This window comes from Nyctereutes procyonoides, unplaced genomic scaffold (assembly GCF_905146905.1).
Source record: "Nyctereutes procyonoides isolate TBG_1078 unplaced genomic scaffold, NYPRO_anot_genome, whole genome shotgun sequence".
NCBI lineage: Eukaryota > Metazoa > Chordata > Mammalia > Carnivora > Canidae > Nyctereutes > Nyctereutes procyonoides.
This window is the reverse complement of record NW_026575036.1, coordinates 25,720,523-25,727,206: the sequence shown is the minus strand read 5'-3', so window position 1 is coordinate 25,727,206 and position 6,684 is coordinate 25,720,523. Positions and strand designations below refer to the sequence as shown.

The 6,684-nt window shown below is 38.4% G+C and overlaps 1 pseudogene; it reads left to right on the top strand.

Annotated features, from left to right (window-relative positions):
* Window positions 1-4,630: 4,630 nt before the first annotated feature.
* On the top strand, window positions 4,631-5,240 carry LOC129505519 (olfactory receptor 10AD1-like; annotated as a pseudogene).
* Window positions 5,241-6,684: the final 1,444 nt, after the last annotated feature.

The following is a 6,684-nucleotide window of genomic DNA, read 5'->3' as shown; positions in this document are numbered from 1 at the left end:
GGAATGAAGCCCAACAGTTTGCGTTTCTATCCAGTTCTCAGGTAATGCTGCTGGTGTTGGTGGTCTATGGACCACACTTTGAATACCAGTGCATTATAAGAAGTACTTTTTGCGGGGATCCCTGGGTGGCGCAGCAGTTTGGTGTCTGCCTTTGGCCCAGGGCCCGATCCTGGAGACCTGGGATCGAATCCCACATCAGGCTCCTGGTGCATGGAGCCTGCTTCTCCCTCTGCCTGTGTCTCTGCCTCTCTCTCTCTGTGTGTGTGACTATCATAAATAAATAAAAATTTAAAAAAAGAAGTACTTTTTGCCTTTTTATTCCCAAAATCCACTCAGAGCAACACAGGCCTATTAATTGTTATTCATTCAAAATTTCACCAATCTAATAAGACAAAAAATGTAAGTGCTGAAATTTAAATATTAAATATTCTCACAGCTGGATCTTCTTGATCAGCAGTGCTTCCCTAGCACATATGGTACCTTTGGGATAATTACAAAAAGTCACTGTCTCAGAGAAGAATTAGAAAGAAGGCACCACTTCTGAACTCACACCTCACTAGGGTGCACAGCTTGATGAATTGAGCACAGGCTACATTACACAGCCTGGATTTCAGCATTCATGCTGTACACAAATGACATAACACTCCTGGCGACCTTGCAGATCAGAAGAATGTTATTTATAATTTATTTATCAAAAAACACATCATAAATTTAAAATATTCAGTAAGAATTTACTTCTTTCCTTGAAGTAAAACAAAAACAAAAACAAAAAACCCAGCAAGCAATATTCTGTTTTATCCATTTGGATTTGACAGACTTTTTTCAGCTTTAATTAGGTATAATTGACAGTTATAAGATATTTAAAGTGCACAGTGATGGGATGCCTGGGTGGCTCAGTGGTTGGGCATCTGCCTTTGGCTTATGGCGTGATTCTGGGACCCGGGATCATGTCCCTCACCGGGCTCCCTGCATGGGGCCTCTTCACCCTCTGCCTGTGTCTCTGCCTCTCTTTCGCCATGTCCCTCGTGAATAAATAAATAAAATCTTTTTTTAAAAAAGTGCACGGTGATAATAAACAATATTGCTAAGCAAAATCCTACATACAAGGTGATCAACCACTTGTGCTTTTTTTCTCTCTCAAGGGAAGAAAATAAACACAATTTTAAGAAATCTCCTCTATACAGAAATTTAAGAATATTAATGCCCAGTGTTAGCATAGTGAATATAGTCTGAACTGTTTTGGCTCTTTGGAGTTCATTTAAGGTTTCTTTATACCCTAATACATCAACAGTGTTTTACAAGTGTTCCATGACCCTTCAAAAGAATACATTCCCTATATGGATGCAATAGAATTTGAAATATATTTGCTTATACAAGTATGGTTTTTTGTTATTCCATATATTAACATATACATTAATCCATACTCCATATATTATGTGGATTCTTTATATTCTTACTTATCCCCTTAATCTAATGACCTTGAATATAGTATAATACCCATGAAGTCAGAGAGAAAATTCTCATGCATGATTCTATATATATATCCCTGGCACCTTGCACGATATATGGAACATGGTAGACACTCACGTATTAGATAAGTAAATTATTTTGCACTATAAAATGAGATACAATGCAATTGTTCCCAGTTGCCCTTTCAAACAAAAAAATGTATTTTTATCCTTTATACTTTCTCCCTGTTCGACTTACAGCAGATCTTCCAATCAGGAGCCAATGCTACATTTCATCCTAAAGATATAGTGCTCACCAACACTAAAGTTTTGAAGGCAGGTTCTGCTCAGGCCGTATGTTGAACTTAAAAGCTTTTAAAATATAGAAAACAAAATGGTTGAAAAGACATGAACTAAAATATTGATGTGTTTCTCTTTGGGTGATTCTTTTTTATTTTTATTATCTTATTTAAATTCAATTAATAAAAATATAGTGTATCATTAGTTCCAGACATAGAGTTGTTATTCATCCCTTGAATATTACACCCAGTGTTCAATACATCACATGCCCTCGTTAATGCCCATCACCCAGTTACCCCATCCCCCGACCCACCTCCCCTCCGACAACTCAGTTTGTTTCTTATAGTTAATAATCCCTTTGGGTTTGTCTCCCTCTCTGATTTCATCTTATTTTATTTTTTCTTCCATTCCCCTATGATACTTTGTTTTGTTTCTTAAATTCCACATATGAGTGAAACCATATGATAATTGTCTTTTTCTGATTGACTTATTTCACTTGGCAAAGTACCCTCTAGTTCCATCCACATCATTGCAAATGGTAAGACTTCTTCCTTTTTGATGCCTGAGTAATATTCCAGTGTGTGTGTGTGTGTGTGTGTGTGTGTGTGTGTGTGTGTGTGTAGCACATTTTCTTTATACACTCATCCATTAATGGACATCTGGGCTCTTTCCATAGTTTGGATATTGTGGACATTGCTGCTATAAACACTGAGGTGCAGGTGCCCCATCTGATCATAACATTTGTATCCTTTGGGTAAATACCTAGGAGTGTAATTGCTGGGTCATAGGGTAGCTCTATTTTTAACTTCTTGAGGAACCTTTATACTGCTTTCCAGAGTGACTGTACTGGCTTGCATTCCCAACAACACTGTAAGAGGGCTCCAGTTTTTCCACATCCTCTCCAACATCTGTTGTTTCCTCAGTTGTTAATTTCAGTCAATATAACCAATATGAAGTGGTATATCATTGTGGTTTTGATTTGTATTTCCCTTATACAAAGTGATGTGGAGCATTTTTTCATGTGTCTTTGGCCATTTGTGTGTCTTCATTAGAGAAATGACTGTTCATGTCTTCTGCCCATTTCTTGACAGAATTATTTTTTATGGGTATTGAACTTGATAAGTTCATTATAGATCTTGGATACTAGCCCTTTATCTGATATGTCATTTGCAAAGATTTCCCATTCTGTAGGTTATCTTTTGGTTTTGTTGACGGTTTCCTTTGCTATGCAGAAGCTTTTAATCTTGAAGTCCCTGTAGTTCATTTTTTATTTTGTTTCCCTTGCCTTTGGAAACATCTAGCAAAAATTGTTGTGGCCAAAGTCAAAAAGGTTGCTGCCCGTATTCTCCTCTATATTTTGATGGATTCCTGTCTCACATTTCGGTCTTTCATCCATTTTGAGTTTATTTTCTGTATATGGTGTAAGAAAATGGTCCAGTTGCATTCTTCTACATGTGGCTGTCCAGTTTTCCCAACACCATTTGTTGAAGAGACTTTTTCCATTGGATATTCTTTCCTTCTTTGTCAAAGATTAGTTGACCATGGAGTTGAGAGTCCATTTCTGGATTCTCTTTTTGTATATTTTTTATTGGAATTTGATTTGCCAACATATAGTATAACACCCAGTGCTCATCCCATCAAGTGCCCCCCTCAGTGCCCATCACCCAGTCAGCCCATACCCTTACCCACCTCCCCTTCCACTACCCCTTGTTCATTTCCCAGGGTTAGGAGTCTATCATGGTCTGTCACTCTCTCTGATATTTCTCACTTATTTCTGTGTTCTCTATTCTGTTCCATTGATGTATGTATCTGTCTTTCTGCCAGTACCTTACTGTCTTGATGATTATTTTTATTTACTTACTTTTTGTTTTCTTTTTGGTATTTTCTAGATGTTCTGTAATGAATAGGCATTACTTTTATATATAAGAGAAGAAAAATATACAATCAGAAATATCAAAAAAAAAGAAATATCAGTCATTTTTTCTTTGACATTTCTGCTCTTTGATTTGAGTTCTACTCATTAAGATTATATAGAAAAAGAAAATTCACTCTACTAGATGCAGAACCCATTAAGATTTATTTATAAAATTATTTTTACTCATTTATTTTCATTTCCAGTTTTTATTTAAATTCTAGTTAGTTAACATACAGTGTAATATTGGTTTCAGAAGAAGAATTTAATGATTCAACACTTACATATAATATCTACTGCTCATCACAACAAGTGCTTCCTTAATATTTAAATAGATCTCTCTGATTCTCCTTGAGTTAAGGTGCCTGGGTGATTCACTTGGTTAAGCATCTGACCTCAGCCCAGGTCATGATCTCTGGATCCTGAGATCAAGCCCCCATCAGGCGTTGTGCTCAGCATCAAGTCTATGTGAGATTCTCAGTCTCCTTTTGCCCGTCCCACTCATGTGTGCTTTCTCTCTTTCTCAAACAAATCCATAAAATTGATTCTACTCAAGTCTTTGGGTTTTTTTTAAAAGATTTTCTTGATATATGAGAGAAAGAGCATAGGAGCAGGGTGAGGGGCAGAAAAAGAAGCGGACTCACAACTGAGTGGAGAGCCAGATGGGGGACGTCATCCAGGAGTCTGGGATTATGACCTGAGATGAAGTCAGATGTTTAACTGCTTGAGTCACCCCAACTCAAGACCCCTTGAGTCTTCCTTACAGTTTCCTTCAAAATATTGTCAAATGGTTCCTATATTTTGACAGCTAGCATTTTCAGTGCTCATGACAATATGAATACATGTGGAGTATGCTAAAATTCCTGGTTTTCATTCCTTTGTCCTCAAACTTTTTATACAACTAGGTAGCATCTATACACAACTATCTAATGTGTGCTTTTCCTGTCCTCCCTCCTCAAGCAGGTCACAGATGGTGGAACTTAGGAACAGGATCACAGTGATAGAATTTATCCTCGTGGGTTTTGAGCAGAGCTCCTCTTCCACTCAGGCACTACTCTTTGCTCCCCATGTCCATGAATGGCCTTATCATCTTCATCACCTGGACAGACTCCAGGCTCAACAGCCCCATGTACTTCTTCCTTGGCCACCTATCCTTCCTGGATGTCTGCTTCATCACCACCACTATCCCACAGATGCTGACCCACCTGGTGGTGAAGGAATATCTCCTTTGCCTCTTGCTTGACCCAAATATATCTGGTTTTTGGTGTAGGTGTGGCCAAGTGCACCCTCTTGGCTTTTATGGCCTACGACGGTTATGTTGCTATCTGCCACCCACTCAGCTATGCCCAGATCATGAGTCAGAGATCTCTGTGAAGCTGGTGAGTACTGCCTGGCTCTTTGGGCTGATCAATGGCATCTTTCTTGAGAATATGTCATTCTGGAATCCCTTCTATAGAGATACCTACATAGAAAACTTGTCACTGGCCTGGATGCATGTTGTGCAGTTTAAATGTTTCCCTTTTCTCCATGAATATTCCTTCCTGTGTCTTGCTTTATTTATAACACACTACATTTCTTGAGGCTCTGCTCACACCTCTTCTTTTTCTCCTACCCCTAGTCAGTTACCTAAAGTCTAGAGCATGGGTTCTCAGAAGAGATGATTCTCTTGTCCAGGAGGTATTTGGCAATATCTGAAAACAGTTTTTAGTTGTCACAACAGGAAACGGATGTGTGCTACTGGCACCTAGTAGTTAGAGGCCGGGGAAGTTGCTGAACATCCTATAATACATAGAACAGCCATCACAATAAAGACTTATGCTGCCCAAGAAATCACTGGCACTGAGGTTGAGTAACCCTGGTAAGGAGATGAAGTATTTAAAGAGCAGAATGAAGAAGATGATGAAAGATATTAATATTGGAAAAAGAAGAGGCAAGATAAAACCAAGAATTTAGAATACAGAATTCTATATAAAAACAAACATTTGGTTTACTGTGGGCATGATTCCTGTTAGCACTGCCATGGCAACAATCTATATAAGTAGTTGTAATAAAAAAAAAAAACCTACTCTAAAACCTCTATGTTTGTCTCTATCTGAGCTTACTCTACCCATAGGTTTATCAAGTTACAGGACTTTTCTACCCAATAATGTCCTCCTATAAGCCACTAGCATGGACTCACTTAAAATCTTCCCTTTTCCAATGTTACTTCAACCCAAACCTCATCTACTCAGTAGTCATCTTTCCCTTGTTCCCATCAATCTCACATTCCTGCCTAACTGAAAACTAATATTCATCACCTTTGCTCATTTGCAGTAAGACTCCTGCAAATGCCATTTAGTGCAACCATCCAGATGGTCCACTCTACCTTTTATGCATGCTACATATTTTCTTTTGCCCCTCTAGAACTAAAACACATTTTCCTCTGGTCTGAGTCCTGGTAGACAAACCTTTGTTGGTTGCCTCATTGGGTTTTCTTGCCACCTACATCCTGGTTGGCCTCAACTAAGAGTTACTTAGTAGGAGAGAGGAAGGCAGGAAAATATTTGAGGATGTTTATTGTCCTGGTCCTTCCCTGGTGTCCCAGAGTTACTGTCGGTTGGCCTTCTCCTACAGCTCCCTTCCCTATCCTCATAAGGTGGTGACAATTCATTTCTCTTAAGAGGCCAGGATGCTTCACCATCCCTTTTTGATTCCTCTTAACCCTCCCACATCCTTGTAAGCACTTCATTATTCCTATTTAAGTATACCAACCATTTCCCCCCAGCACAGTAACCTAGTAAAGGTAGCAGGCACATATTACCAACACAAATTGAAAATATCTCAAAATAGAACATATACTAGTCCATAGAGCAAATCTCAAATCATGTCAATGATATGAAGTCACACAGACCAAGTTCTCTGACGATAAGGCACTTAAGTTAGAAATCAATATCAAAAAGTTAACTAGAAGGAAACCCATATGGTTGGAAATTAAGAAACAGAATTCTAATTCTCCCACTTACCAAAGAAGGAATAGAAGTCTGG